At 45.3% G+C, this 16,456-nt stretch overlaps 1 non-coding gene across 1 annotated transcript; it reads right to left on the bottom strand.

Annotated features, from left to right (window-relative positions):
* Positions 1–16,098: 16,098 nt before the first annotated feature.
* TRNAK-UUU (transfer RNA lysine (anticodon UUU)) lies at positions 16,099–16,168 on the bottom strand. The gene has a single exon. It is a non-coding gene; the product is annotated as a tRNA-Lys (tRNA).
* Positions 16,169–16,456: the final 288 nt, after the last annotated feature.

The following is a 16,456-nucleotide window of genomic DNA, read 5'->3' as shown; positions in this document are numbered from 1 at the left end:
CATCACCATCTTGCCTCTGGTCCTGACGTCCTCAGTCAGGGCTTCAATCGCCCGCCGACCGGACCGTGACACTCTGCCACTACTATTCCCTTGACCATTCTGCAGGTCAAGTAGATAAAACTGTGGGGAAAGGAAAGTGAGTCCTAGAATTGTCCACAGCAGCAACTGAGCAGGTCAGAGAAGCAGCATCCAGGGTTCAAGGCCAGAGCCTTGGCCCTAGCAAGCATTGTTTCTGTTGTCGAAGGCCAGTGCAGAACCCGAAGGTATTTAGGGCCCACAAATGGTTCTCCATTTCATGTAGGCTTCAGGGAGTAATGCTCCCTGGAGCTGGACTGAGGGAGAAGGTCAGGTAGCCGTGTCTGAGCACTGGACCTTTCAAAAGATATTTCAGGACTATTTATGCTGGTGTGTCTTGACTACAACTCGACACTGTGGAGAGCCTTTTCTGCAAAACTCCTTCTCCCGTGGCCCCAGCCATCTACACTTTCCTCCTTCTTTGGATGTTTCCGCCCCACAAGCAGCAGCACTTTCCCCCTACTTACTGACCAAGGCTCAGCTGGTGAAGAAGGGTAAGGAAAAAAGAGAAAAAACGGAGACAGTGACCAGAGGGGTGGAGAGAGAGAGAGAGAGAGAGAGAGAGAGAGAGAGAGAGAGAGAGAGAGAGAGAGAGAGAGAGAGAGAGAGAGAAGTAACAGTGAGTGTGTGTTGGGCAAGAGAGAGAAAAATGACAGGAGCTGAATTTTCAGCGCCCTCACTTTAAATCAAGATAAAAGACTGAAATGGAAAATAACGGGCTAGAGAAACCCCTGGACGGCTTTGGGCGCTAATGGAAACACATGGCTTAAGGCTGTGGTGTTGTCAGCTTCCCCGTACTCTGACATTCCTTTCTGATAATCCGGCCTGCCATAAAATTAGAATAGCAAATACCTCTTGACAAAGATGCATGTTTCCCTCTATTGTGCCATCATAAAAAAAAACCTCCACTGGTGACTCGGGGAGCTGCAAACTTCAATTTAAATTTACAGTGCGGCGGAAGGAAAGTGATATGCACTCAAAAATTTTAATAACCTATTAAGTTACGACTTCAATTTCATTTTATGAATATTTTCCTTGGGGAGCACTGCTATCACAGAGAAAGATAGAAATTTAAAAAAGATAAATAGTGCCATTAATCTCCAACATTTCTCTTCCATTATCCTTGAAAATTAGGAGTTATTTTTGTTCAGATCTTCATGTAATTAGCTCCCTACACTTGATTCACTAGCCAGAAAATGACCATGTTCAGAAAATTAAAAATTTGTCATTAAGTGGAATTTAACATAATATCATTTATCTTTATCTATTCCCCAGCTGACAGCAGGAGCCTTGGAAGTGGTACAGGCTTCTGTGTCAGAGTGGAGAAGGAACTGCTTGACATCACAGGGAGCAGCCGAGAGAGAAAGGGAAAGGAGCAAGGGAGTGGGAGGGGAGCAAGAACAAAGGAGAGCCCGGGGGAGGATGGGGAGATGTTGGGGTACAGGAAGGAGGAAAAGAGGGTGTGGGAGAGGAAAGAGAAGATGGAGAGAAGAATGACAAGGAAAAGGGAAGGGGGCCGTAGTGGGAGTGAGTAGGGGAAAGCGAAAGTTGGGTCATGAGAAACAGCTTCCACAAAGCCAACATAGCTCAGGCCACTGGTTCAACCCAGTGTCTGGTTTCCAACACGTCAATGAGTGGTGGCCAGTGCCTGCAAAGAGTAACTGGGTCTTATCCTCATAAGACTCTTCTAGGTACCCCGTCTCAATGTGGTACAGCCCCACCCCTTGCACATTTTCCTATTTACTGCCTCTACTTTGAGGAACAGTGTGGTGGAGTCATTTTCCCATGAAGATGGGGCTCCAGAAACAGGTTGGAAGGAAGACGCCATTCTACTACAGTCAAAGTCCAGTATGTCTGCCAGGCTGTGACTGGGGTTTCACACCATGAAAGTTGCCTTCCAATGATACTTGAACCCACAGCTTTAAGAAGAAAGAGGGGAGTTCTAATGGTTTCCTGCAGGACTTTGCATGAGGGTGTCCCACCTTAATAATTACAAAAGGCCATTCCATAGCTGCCAAGTTATCCCTTTTTTACAGGGATTTTCCCTTATGCTGAATAGGCTTCCTCGCGAGAAAAGTGAAAACTTGGCAGCTATGGGCCATTCTATCTTTTATTTATCAAAATTCATATACTGCTTACTTGGCAGAAGATCTCTACCAAGGTAGAAGGACTCTACCAAGATCTCTACTAAGGTAGAAGGACTCTCTTTCCTTGGAGGTTTTTAAACAGAGGTTGGATGGCCATCTGTCATGGGTTCTTTAGCTGAGATTTCTGCATTGCAGAGGGTTGGACTAGATGACCCTTGAGGTTCCTTTCCAACTCTACAGTTCTATGATTCTATTATTCTTACCTAGTTATAGAGACTGGATGCCAAGAGCAACCCTGCCAGGGCTGGTTGAATTAAGGGGCGCCTTAGTAGAAAATTTGACATACCATTTTCCAATACATAGAGTTAATGATTGGTGAGCTGACCCCACCATAATTTACAATTTGCTCACTGAGTTATGAATCCAGAGCAGTATTATAAGCTTGGGTTCAAGTCTCTCTTCTTCTTCTTCTTCTTCTTCTTCTTCTTCTTCTTCTTCTTCTTCTTCTTCTTCTTCTTCTTCTTCTTCTTCTTCTTCTTCTTACAAGAGTTGGGTGTATCTTCAAATTTAAACTTAGAGTAATATGAGATGGTTCAAGGGCTCTTCAATCATCTCCCTATTATTATTACTATTATTATTATTCTCCTCCAACTTTACAAAACAGGGGCTGGAAATGTCCCTGTTTGTTGCTATGTGGTTGTGTAACATTTCCAGGGGATATGTGAAAAAGATGGCTGCCCACATGGGATGATATAGGCAGCCATGTTTTTTTTTCCCATTCAGCCCTTGGAAAGAGAATGTTTGGATTATAAGCATAAATTGCATGGGAATGCACAAATAGATAACTATCCCATGGTAATAATACAATGGGAATTTCTCTAGGTAAAAGTTGTGAAGGGATTTGTTGTGTTTCAAGGACTGGGCCTTAAAATCCATTTCCTGTGTGCTGACCCCTTTAGAAATCCTATTTAGCCTTTGGCTTCTCAGGCTACATAGCTTTCACCAGACACTGAAATGTATCTCTACTCATAAGGGTTTCATGGCATTTGCTGTTTAAAGGAACGGAGGCTGAACCAAATGGCCAATGTTGCATTTTACATTTTCCCACACCGTGGGCCTGATTCTGTGGAACTGCCTCTTGGCTGAGATCAGACAGGCCCCCTTCCTGTTGAACTTCAGGCACTTGATGAAGACCTTTCTTTTTCAGCAGACGTTTTAAAGAAGTCTTCTGTTTTTATGATTACTTCAAATTGGTTTTATCCATTGTATGCTTTTTATGGGCTCACCCACACTTACTTTAGTTGTGCATCTCTAGACACAGGTCCATACTTTAAATCTCCTTAGCTGGGAGAGAATGGACCTGCACCTAGAATAAATTCATTTATTAATTAATAATAATTATTATTATTATTATTATTATTATTATTATTATTATTAAACACAGGGCAAAAGGTAAGCGGGGCTGGGGCCCCTAAGTTGTATGTACACCAATTAGAAACTTTGGTAATTAAGAAAAATATAAATACCTTAAATAAATTTTTATACACACACAGAGAGAGAGAGAGAGTTTTTTTCTGGGGGCACACAGGGATATGCATACCCCTGAACATTTTGTGAATCTTTGTACTTTTGTCCATTTACTGTATTTATTTTTTTCCAATTTGAAGTTTAAAATGGTGATTTTTCTGGAGTCAAAATGAGAGTACCCCTAAACATTTTAGAGGGGGGGAGCAGTGTTGCTGTTGGTGGTGGTGGTGTGTGTTTGTGTGTAACAGGCACCAGAAGTTACTGTTATTTGACAATACTTCTGCAGACAGTAGCAGTGTTACAAGGACCATAATTTTGCTTCTTTTTCCAAAGTTCACAAATTCCACCCAATGGCAACACTTTTAAAGTTGAGTTTTTAATAGTGCTGCTGCTGCTACTACTGCCACTACTACTAATAATAAATAGTAATCATAATTCAGTGAGAGCTATGTACTCTCCCAGCCCCCAGCCCCCCCCCCCGGTCCCGCTTTTAAAAAATAGTTCCAAGCTTTGAATAGTCCCAAGTGTCGTATATCAGCTACCACTTCTCATCTACTCCAGAACTTGGCACAGGCATGTTTAATACACAACAGTAGTTGTTTTTTTCCCTGGGCTGGGATGTTTTAGCTAATGTTTAATCAATTCCGCTGCCATCTCACATAGTGAAAGTGAAACTGATTAAAGATTAACTCATGTTTTGATTACCTGTTACCCTGACACTTGTAGCCTGTTATACTTTTTCTTTTGAACTTGAGTTAGTGACCTCCAGGAGGACTATTGCACAAAGGAAGGAAGGCATGTGCTTGGAGAACCATTAGCCTGACCAATGGAAGACATGCAAGGAATAAACCTAAACACACATACCCCTGTCTTTATCACATGGCTGAACCCACTCCAAAACTTAATTGTGTCGATGGATGTTTAATCTGGTTCTTCTTCAAAATTAGGCCACATCCAAAGCTGAGCTAGTCTTTATATTTGATGGTGCTTCGATTAACCTCACAACTTCTCCATCCAGCATAAGGTTTCAGAGTTCCCTCAATGCATGTTTCCATATATGTTAGAGCTGGTGGCTCACAGGCCTTGGCCTTTTGACTAGTGGCATAATGGCAAAACTTTGGAAAGGGGAACAATCATATATATCTGCACAACCACTACCTAAACTTCCACACAGGGGCGTTGTGATGATCAAATGGGGAGAGGGGTAACCATTTGTGACATCTTGAGCTCCTTGGAGGAAAGGTATAATATGCACAAACCCACCAAGTGTCCCTATTTTCCAGGGACAGTCCTGGATTTACAGGAGGAGGAGGAGGAGGAGGAGGAGGAGGAGGAGGAGGAGGAGGAGGAGGAGGAAGAGTTTGGATTTGATATCCCGCTTTATCACTACTCTAAGGAGTCTCAAAGCAGATAACAATCTCCTTTCCCTTCCTCCCCCACAACAAATACTCTGTGAGGTGAGTGAGGCTGAGAGACTTCAGAGAAGTGTGAGTAGCCCAAGGTCACCCAGCAGCTGCATGTGGAGGAGCGGGGAAGCGAACCCAGTTCACCGGATTACGAGTCCACTGCTCTTAACCACTTCACCACACTGGTGTTTCTTATTTGATCCTGGAATGTCCCGCTCTTCCTCAGGACATCCCTCCAAAAGAGAAATGATGGAGGAGTATGGAGTTATGGAACCCCTGAGCCAAGGAGATAAGTAACTATACAACCTTTAGAAGACATCTGTAGAAAGAAGCTATTTTAATGTTGAATGTTTTATTATGTTTTTATGTATGTTGGAAGCTGCCCAGAGTGGTTGGAGCAACCCAATCAGATGGGCACAGTATAATTATTATAATTATTATTATTATTATTATTATTATTATTATTATTATTATTATTTAATAATGGAATAGGACGCCCCTTTTTTCATTGGAGAAATGTTGGATGGTATGATATACATAGAATAATAACAGGTAAAGGTAAAGGGACCCCTGACCATTAGGTCTAGTTGCAGACGACTCTGGGGTTGCGGCACTCATCTCGCTTTATTGGCTGAGGGAGCCGGCGTACAGCTTCCAGGTCATGTGGCCAGCATGACTAAGCCGCTTCTGGCGAAACCAGAGCAGCACATGGAAACGCCGTTTACCTTCCCGCCTATTTATCTACTTGCACTTTGACGTGCTTTCGAACTGCTAGGTTGAGCAATGGGAGCTCACCCCATCACGGGGATTCGAACCACCGACCTTCTGATCGGCAAGCCCTAGACTCTGTGCTTTGCAAAGCCCTTCCTCTTTCTAGAGCGCTGCCCTCCATGGGCTTGGTCCTCACCATTGTACTAGCCTTAAAAACTGGGGCATCGTAGATAAACACAAGCTTCTATCATTTTCCCTTCCATCTATAGATAGTTGGGCTTCCCCACCACTACAACCCATCCACCTTCCCTTTACTCTGGCCAGTCATTTCCATGTGACCCCTCTCCTCTCGCTCTGCCTTTACTCTCTCCTTTAAACTGCTGCTTCTGCAGTCTCCCTCTCCCTCCCCACCCCCCCTCCGCCACCTCCATCCCTTTGCACACATTCCTGCCTCTCCGATCCCCTTCTCCCTTGCTCTCATCTTCCCCCACCTCTACACCACAGCCTTAAAGCAGGATAAATGAATATGGATATCGCACAATAAAACCTTCAGAATGGAGAGTTTTGTGCAAGTGAATGGCAGCCAAGCCTGAGAGACTGAAAATTGGATAAAGGGATTAAAACAGTAGCACATTAACAGGAGATTTAGAGTGTAATAAACTCATTTCATAATAATATGTGCGTTGGGGCCAGTAATAAATCATGGCGGAATCCCTCCTTTCGCAGTGCTGGAACGAGGCAGTGACCCGAATGCTGGGTAGGATTTCAGCGAGATGTGGATTAATTTCACAGGGTTCTTGGCTAGGAACTGAACGGCTGCTGTGCCATTGCCATACAGCTGCTGCTGGCTGGCTTCTGCAAAGCACAAAGGCAAACAAATGAAACTAAGCTGAGGGATCAGCTAAAAATGGCATGGTGTGCAAGGGGCAGGGGTGTGCATGTGTGTGTACACACACTCGCATGTGCTAGCATTGCCATATTTTACCCAGAAAGTTGTTCAGCTTTTTTCCTTGCTGAAGATCCAGGATGAACCACCGCCTTCTGAAAATCCCCCCCAGACTTTGAAATCTCAGTAAATCCCGGACCTACATATGTTCAACAGTCACCTTTCCTGTAGGGCTTGCAGTATCCACACCCTCCAAGTGTCCCTATTTTCCAGGGACAATCCCAGATTTACAGGAGCTGTCCCGGTTTCCGATTTGATCCCTGAATGTCCCGCTTTTCCTTAGGACGTCCCTGTTTCCATCAGAGAAATGCTGGAGGGTATGGTAGGACATCCCTATTTTCATCGGAGAAACATTGGAGGATATGTAGTTATGCGACCCCCCTGAACCAAGGAGATAAGTAACTATATAACCTTTAGAAGACATTTGAAGGCAGCCCTGTATAGGGAAAGGGTTTTTTCATGTTTAATGTTTTATTGTGTTTTTATATGTGTTGGAAGCCGCCCAGAGTGGCTGGGGCAACCCAGTCAGATGGGTGAAGCATAAATAAATAAAGTAGTAGTAGTAGTAGTAGTAGTAGTAGTAGTAGTAGTTGAGTAGGATGTCCCTATTTTCACTGAAGAAATGTTGGAGGGTATGCAGTATACAGTATATACCGTATTTTTCACTCCATAAGACGCACTTATTTCCTCCTAAAAAGTAAGAGGAGATGTATGTGCATCTCATGGAACGAATGCGTGGTCCCTGGAGCCGAATTGCCCAGGGGCGAAAAGCAGGTCGTGCTTTTTTAAAAAAGAAAGAAAGAGCTAAAGGCTAACAAGAGGGGGAAAGGGTGTTGAAAGAAACCCGCTCAGCAGCTGATTGCAAGAGATCGGGTAGGGAGATAAGAGACGCTTGCTCCCTTCCTGGCCCCGCCCCCTTGTCCAGGCCTCCATTGTTGTGTTTCCCCAGCGACATGTGACTGGCTGATTAGATTATCTGTCTGGAAACTGTAGAAATTGTTCCCTTTCCTTTCCTAAAGAAGCTGCAGAACTGTAAGTTGAACCCCATAAAAACAGGATTTTTTCCCTTTGCAAGGAAACTCAACAACTTTGAGCTGATCATAAAAAATGGAGGTTTCCCACCTTTGCAAAAAAGAGATATATGTACCATGGGACAGTCATGGTGTCTTTTACTTTGGTTAAAAGTAACCATTGGGTTGGGAACCACAGGATTAAGAGATTAAGAGCATTATTACAGGCCTAACTCTTTCATTTCCTCCATTTCCCTGACTGAAATTGCCCTCCCTATCTGCTATCGCTGTCAAATTGGAGTACCCCAAATTACGAGAGAATTCTTTAATCTATCTCCGTCATGTATAATATTATACACCTCTAATCATGCCCTCCCATAGTAATATATACAGTACCACTGTATTCTGCTCTGGTCAGACCTTACCTGGAGTACTGTGTCCAGTTCTGGGCAACACAGTTCAAGAAGGATACTGACAAGCTGGAAAACGTGTCCAGAGGAGGGCAACCAAAATGGTCAAAGGCCTGGAAACGATGCCTTATGAGGAACGGCTTAGGGAGCTGGGTATGTTTAGCCTGGAGAAGAGAAGGTTAAAGGGTGATATGATAGCCATGTTCAAATATATAAAAGGATGTCATATAGAGGAGGGTGAAAGGTTGTTTTCTGCTGCTCCAGAGAAGCGGACACGGAGCAATGGATTCAAACTACAAGAAAGAATATTCCATCTAAACATTAGGAAGAACTTCCTGACAGTAAGAGCTGTTCGGGAGTGGAATTTGCTGCCAGAGAGTGTGGTGGAGTCTCCTTCTTTGGAGGTCTTTAAGCAGAGGCTTGACAGCCATCTGTCAGGAATGCTTTGATGGTGTTTCCTGCTTGGCAGGGGGTTGGGCTGGATGACCCTTGGGGTCCCTTCCAACTCTATGATTCTATGATTCTATATATCTCTCAACTATAATGCCTCACATGGTTTAGACCTCCCTTATAGGAAAGCTCCTGGTTCCCTTTCAATAGCCAGCAGTAACAGAGGACTGCTTACTCAAAGGCCATCTAGAGCTGCAAAGCTTACACACCCAGTACTATTCCATCAGAAGCTGGCTCAGGAAACAATATCGAAATATCCATTTTGTACCTTCTTTTCTGCTCTGGCGAGGATGTACGTTCAGTATCCTGCAATGCACCATTGAACTTGCTGAGGACTGCTGTCTCTTCAGTAATACTAGGATGTACTTCAGCAATACAAAATGTACTTGGCAGCCACTCCATAGCATTTCCAGTCAAGTGCCTCACCTCCTTGCAGGTTTGCAGCCCAGAGGCCAGACCCAGGGATCACTGCCACCACCCAAACCTTCCTTATAGCTCCATTGTGTGGGATATATTGTTTTACTAAAGACTTCTGAACTCTCTTTCTTAAAGGGTCATAGGAAGATGCCTTCCGGCAGGCATCTAACTAGGCCCTCCAGATGTTTTGGGACTACAACTCTGATCATCCCTAGCTAACAGGACCAGCGGTCAGGGATGATGGGAATTGTAGTCCCAAAACTTCTGGAGGGCTGAGTTTGGGGGTGCCTGCCTTATACTGCACTGGAAGGACAGGTCCTGAGGCTCCAATACTTTGGCCACCTCATGAGAAGAGAAGACTCCCTGGAAAAGACCCTGATGTTGGGAAAGATGGAGGGCACTAGGAGAAGGGGACGACAGAGGACGAGATGGTTGGACAGTGTTCTCAAAGCTAGGAACATGAGTTTGACCAAGCTGCGGGAGGCAGTGGAAGACAGGAGTGCCTGGTGTGCTCTGGTCCATGGGGTCATGAAGAGTCAGACATGACTAAATGACTAAACAACAGCCTTATAGGAAATCGGAACACTGATCCACGTAGCTCACTATTGCCTACATGGATAGGGTGGCGCTGTGGACAAACATCAGCTCCCTCGGCCTGAAAGCGAGATGAGCGCCACACCCCAAAGTCACCTTTGACTGGACGTAACTGTCCAGGGGTCCTTTACCTTTACCTTTTACCTTATGAGGTGTCACACCTGTAACAGTATGTAACTTAAATATTTGCATTAATTTATACCCAGCCTTTCTTCCAAGATGGAGCTCAAGGCAACATGTACATGGGGCAGCCCAGTGGTCTGCCACCTGGGCACTGACTCAAGCCTGCTTAGTGTCAGAGGGGGCTGCATCATCTACCCCAGGGGTGTGGGGGGAGGCTACCCTGGCAATTGCCCCAGGCACAATTGCCCCAGGGTGTGGGGGGACGCAGGTGGTGCTGTGATCTGAACCATTGTGACTCTTGAGCTTGCCAATTGGCAGGTCGGCGGTTCAAATCCCCATGATGGGGTGAGCTCCCGTTGCTCTGTCAACCTAGCAGTTCGAAAGCACGCCAGTGCAAGTAGATAGATAAGTACTTGTGGCAGGAAGGTAACCGGCGTTTCCGTGCGCTCTGGTTTCCGTCAGGGTGTCCCATTGCACCAGAAGCAGTTTAGTCCTGCTGGCCACATGACACGGAAAGCTGTCTGTGGACAAACGGCGGCTCCCTTGGCCTGAAAGCAAGATGAGTGCTGCAACCTCATAGTCGTCTTTGACTGGACTTAACTGTCCAGGGGTCCTTTATATTTTACCTTTTTGCATGGATTGGCAGAGGCTCTGCAGGATGTCTAACCAGCCCTATTTGCAGATGCCATGATGGAACCTGGGACCTTTTTGCATGCAAAGTAGGTGCTCTAAGGGGTCATCCACACTCACCTTTGCTCCATGTTCCTAGGTGCAGGCTTTCCAGATCTACAGCTGCGCAATATCTGGTTTGCAACATAAATCACCAGCTAAACATAGCAATATATTGATATATCGTGATATCTGAAAGAAGGATGGAGCTATGTAGAGGTATTGGCTGGCTTTATGGTTTTTCCCACACACACACACACACATCGTGAAAAGGGCTGGGCAAAGGCATACGTGCTGGACAGAAAGGGAGATCAACAGAGAGCCAAACGTGTGATGATGCAAGAGAGCCAGTGTCTTTTTTAAAACGAAAAATGACTTTAAAGCAGCCATGAGATGGGGTGGAACTGGTTCACTACAGCAAAACAGCAAGCGGGAGATATCCACAGCATTTTCCTAACTGAATTCCCCATCAAAGCTGGTAGGGTCCCACCAGGGGAAACAGACAGTTCCCCTGTATTATGTCTTTCTTTTTTTCCTAGTGGAGTGAGAATAAAGTTCAGGGTTGTGGTGTTACCAGCATTATAACACCACAGGCAGAGGGGCTGAACATGCCCTTCCAGAGTCGGTCACAGATGCCCAGCTATTGTCAAGCCTTTAAAAAGATGTTGGAAAGCCCAAAACGTTTGCTCTGCCATTGAGACAGAAGGCTGATCCAGGCTGTTAGAGGGGCATGTACATAGTTTTCAGGAGAGTAGCATAGAAAGGGAAACTCTAGGGTTGCCATATTTCAAAAAGTAGAGCTGTTTTTGCTGCTTTTCCCACCACGTTGCCCTGACATTTTGCCAATCCCCCCTGACGACATTTTTACACCTGAAAACTTGGACATGTCGGGAAATTTCCTAACAGATGGCAAGCCTAGGAAACTCTCATGTGCTATGTGACTTCTTCCGTCATTGCAGGTCTGCGATGGGAAGAAAGAAAACCACAGCTGGCGAAATGATACCTTCTGTATGTAAAACTTACTGAGTCTAGCCTTGCTATCTTTTCTGACTTTCATAGGCGGATCTGTGAGAAGACCGTGAGCAGATTCCTGGAGGAAGAGGAGGCAAAAATGTTCCTTGATGGGACATCTGGCATCTTTGCAGCTTGAGCTGAATTATACTGTATGCCTTCCAGCATGTATTAATTGGTCTTTCTGCAATGTGCCTGGTGAAGAGGTGTCATCTCTCAGGCTTAACCCAAAGCCTCTCTTCTCACTGGGGAGGGTGCCTTGACTGCAGAGAGAGCAGCATGGGTCAGATTAACTTCAACCCCACCAGGGCAACAATCACAATTTGGCTCTGCTCCAGCACAAGAGGCAACTGAACACTGACTGCTGCTACTCTCAGACCTTCCAAGTGTCCCTATTTTCCAGGAACAGTCCCAGATTTACAGAAGCCGTCCCAGTTTCCGATTTGATCCTAAAATGTCCCGCTTTTCCTTTGGACGTTCCTCTTTTCATTGGAGAAATGTTGGAGGGGATGTGCTCTCCCATGAAAAGTGAACAAGGCACAGAAACCAAAGGGACGCAATTGTTTCCTCCTTTGACCAGCGTGAGGGTTTTTTGGGGGGTGTAGGGACATAATTTGAATTGTGAGATACTCTGCAAAACGGGGCAAAGGAGCCTATTGTTTGCATTTGCCCATTTCACTTTCACGCCAGCTTTTTTAGTCTGCCGCAGGAGAAACAAGAGCAACAAATAAACATAAGCTTTCTTAGCCCACTGATGGTGGGTTCTGGTTTGTGGGGGTTTGTGCCACAAGGAATGTGCAAAAGCGAAATCCAGATCCTGGCAGGGCAGTGACAGTGAGAGTGAGAGTGAGAGTGACAGTCTTGCCTCACATGGTAACTTGGACAGAATTGATAAATCAGTATTCCAACCTGGATTGGAAGCAGTGATTGGGTCCAGGCTGGACCTGACACCATCATGTAAAAGGAGTGTGGCTGGCTTGGGATCCAGCAGTTCCCAGGTCTGCTCCAACCCCTCTTCCTTCTTTTGTCAGAACTCCCACTTTTGAGACTCTCTGCAAGCTGCTGATGGCAAGGATCCAGCCAGGGCACTTCATATATTTGACAGTCAGAGCAGGGAATTCCATGCCAATACGGTGACACAGACCCCACCCCACAGGCAGCAGTTTCTGGGGCCAGCAGAGCATACCCCCAACTTTTCATAACCAAAATGCAAGACACCCATTATGCCGCTGCTTCCTGCCTGCTCAACTACCCACTCCCCATTTGCCCAGGATCTCTCAGCCCCCTGCCACCACTGCCACCCATGCTGGTTGCCCTCCCTGCCCTCTCTCACTGCTCGCCTCCCACTCACCCACTCCTGCCCTTGCTGCTCACCCTCTCTGCCCATTCTCGCTGCCCTCTCTCCTCTCATCCAGTGCTCAGCCGTCAACCGAGTTGCACCAGATCGCTGGACCACAAGGCGCTTGGGCAGGATGCTGTTGACAATTGCCAGAGTGAGTGTCTCACACCAGAGCACCGGACCAAAAAACCAGGACATTCTGGGACTGAAAGAGAAGCTGAGATTGGCTTCTGTGATCTGGGATGGCCCACTTAAAATGGGACAGTTGGCAGGTCTGGGAAGAGGGACACTTCAGCCCAATCCAGAACCCATCCTGACATAAAGAGTGTTTGAACTGCAGCAGTAGTCTCTAAGGAAACAATTAATCCAGAATGCAGCAGCTAGACAGGTGACTGGGAGTGGCCACCGAGACCACATAACACCGGCCCTGAAAGACCTGCATTGGCTCCCAGTAGGTTTACAAGCCAATTCAAAGTGTTGGTGCTGACCTTTAAAGCCCTAAACGGCCTCGGCCCAGTATACCTGAAGGAGCGTCTCCACCTCCATCGTTCTGCCCGGACACTGAGGTCCAGTGCCAAGGGCCTTCTGGCGGCTCTCTCGTTGCGAGAAGCCAAGTTGCAGGGAACCACGCAGAGGGCCTTCTCGGTAGCGGCACCTGCCCTGTGAAACACCCTCCCATCAAATGTCAAGGAAATAAGGAACTAGGTATCTTACTTTTAGAAAGCATCTGAAGGCAGCCCTGTTTAGGGAAGTTTTTAATGTTTGATGTTTTATTGTGTTTTTAATATTCTGTTGGGAGCTGCCCAGAGTGGCTGGGGGAACCCAGCCAGATGGGTGGGGTATAAATAAATTATTATTATTATTATTATTATTATTATTATTATTATTATTATACGTTTGCAATTTAAAACTTTAGGTTATATTCCTTTTAAAAAAATGTTTAATTTGAAAATTGCTTCTAATTTTTTATTCCTGCAGTGAGCAACAGGGTATTCAGATCTAGAGACCAAGTGAAAAGGAAGCAACTGGCAAGGAAACTGGTGCAGGGTTGCAATTGTTTGTAGCAGCAATGTTGTACTTTTTGAATCCCAGCTACGTTGACAATATTAAACTCCATTCCATACAGCCCAATTTGAGGAGGAGAAGCCGGTGGGGGGGGGCGGTGGAGAGAGAGAGAGAGGCGAATCCTTCAGCCATCTGCCTGTTTGAACAGGTTGAGGACACTGAAACCAAACAAGGCATATAACTGCCATTGGAAGAACATCCAATCCTTCCTGCATCTGCCCATGGAATGCAGATGCCCATATGTGGGGCTTGTTTATGTGCATATTATGCCTGATATGCAGAGGCTGCTTGTATATCGCGTGGCATGAACCCAGGGTGCCTTCAGTCCCTCTGACAGACGTGGGCAAATGACTGGCACTGCCACCTAGACTTCTCATCGTATTACGATGTAGAGTGAATTAAGTAAGAGAAAGCAGTGGGGATTCAATCTAGCCGAAGAGGTCAAACTCCAGCAGCTTCATTTACAATAGCAAGGAGGGAAATCTTCATAATTTGGATTGAACATATTACATTTGCTTTGGAGTTTAAATAAGCAAGGAGGACTAATGCAAATGGGGATAGGGGTTTCTTAGCATCTGCTGTCTGATTTGTCAAGCCAAAACGTAAATACAGTCATGCCTCGGTTTAAGTATGCCTCGGTTTGAGTACTTTCAGTTTAAGTACTCCGCGGACCCGTCTGGAATGGATTAATCCACTTTCCATTATTTTCAATGGGAAAGTTTGCTTCAGGTTAAGTACGCTTCAGTTTAAGTACTCCGCAGACCGTCTGGAACGGATTAATCCACTTTCCATTACTTTCAATGGGAAAGTTCGCTTCAGGTTAAGTACGCTTCAGGTTAAGTACAGACTCCCGGAACCAATTGTGTACTTAAACCGAGGTACCACTGTATAATTGTTTAAGCACCTGAATTTGGTATGTCCTGACGGTGCCCGATTACCTTTTAAAGTAAGGGAAGGTGTGTCTTGCACTTACATCTATAGACCCCAGTGGGCAGGCTCTCCTAAATGCTGCAAAGCCAGGGGTGTCTGGGGTGAGATTTCCTCACTTGCATTCTAGGGGCCAACCAGATCCCTGTGGGAAGTCCACAAGGAGGACATGGGCACAATAAGCACTCTTTTAAAAACCATACTCAGCTACTGAAATTGGTGGATTTATTATTATTGTTATTCACTGGAGGTTGGATGGCCACCTGTCAGGAGTTCTTACGTTGTGATTCCTGAATTTCAGGGGATTGGACTAGAAGACCCTTGGGATAGCTTCTAGCTCTGCTGTTCTATACTCTATAATTCTATGATATGTCATAAATAAGTTGTAAGTGACAGGTAGGTAGCCGTGTTGGTCTGAGTCGAAGCAAAATAAAAAAATTCCTTCAGTAGCACCTTAAAGACCAACTAAGTTTATATTTTGGTATGAGCTTTCGTGTGCATGCACACTTCTTCAGATGTGTATCTGAAGAAGTGTGCATGCACACGAAAGCTCATACCAAAATATAAACTTAGTTGGTCTTTAAGGTGCTACTGAAGGAATTTTTTTAAGTTGTAAGTGAGTCAACCTAGCAGTGCATTCCAAGTTGGGAGAAAGTCGCATTGAATGCGATGGGGGCTAACCTACGAATAAACATAGGACAATGTTGCAACTAGCAATGCCACCCAAACTTGTAATTAGTCAGTCTATATTTTTGCATCTAAGCCGTTCATAATTCCCATTTATATAATGAGTCCTGACTTTGATCCAGTGAAATTGTAACATTTTCATAATTAAAACAGATTTATTACAAGTTAATTTCTCTTCTCTCCACTTGTGTAATCTACATGATTCACATGGCTAAACAAGCAAACTCAGCCATCTTTGTGGAGGCTCCCATGTTGTTTACTATAACACCTCAGGTTACCCAACAAAATGAGAAGGTCAGCAAATGCTCAGAAGGGTTTTTACTTTTAACTCTTTAATTACCATAGAAACCAACCACAGCTGCCTCTACCTGCCACCCTATATTGATTTACTCAGTTTGTAAACAAACCACAAATGGCAATGGCCAGAAACATATGCAACTTTAGGAATAATACACATCTGCTGAAATTCATCTGCGTATCAAAATATCAGAATACAGGAGAGCTTTCATCCAGGTTTATAACATTTGACTTCTAAATCAGCTATCCAGTTCAGAATCATCAGTTTGCCCATCACTGGTCGCAACACATAGTTGTAAAATTGGAAGGGGCCATAAGGTCCAACCCCCTGGGATGCAGGAATCTTTTGTCCAATGTGGGGCTTGAACCCACGACCCTGAGATTAAAAGTCTGGCGCTCTACCGACTGAGCTAACACTCAGTGCCTGGTCTGGAAGCTCCAGCTGGTGCAGAATGCAGAAGGTAGGCTGCTGATAGGGGCAGGTGGCTGACAGCATCTGACACCTCTGCTGAAACAACTGCACTGGCTGCCCAGGCCAATTCCCAGGTTCTTATAAATAACTTGGGTCCAGGATACCTTATGGGCCACCTGAGCCCCTATATCCCAGCCCAATCACAAAGGCCATCTGGAGGAGTGTTGCTAGTTGTCCCACAAACTACAGAAGCTCAAGTAGTCTTCACCAGAAGTTGGGCATTTCATGTCTGT

This window comes from Zootoca vivipara, chromosome 5 (genome assembly GCF_963506605.1).
Source record: "Zootoca vivipara chromosome 5, rZooViv1.1, whole genome shotgun sequence".
NCBI lineage: Eukaryota > Metazoa > Chordata > Lepidosauria > Squamata > Lacertidae > Zootoca > Zootoca vivipara.
This window is presented reverse-complemented; position numbering and strand designations above follow the sequence as displayed.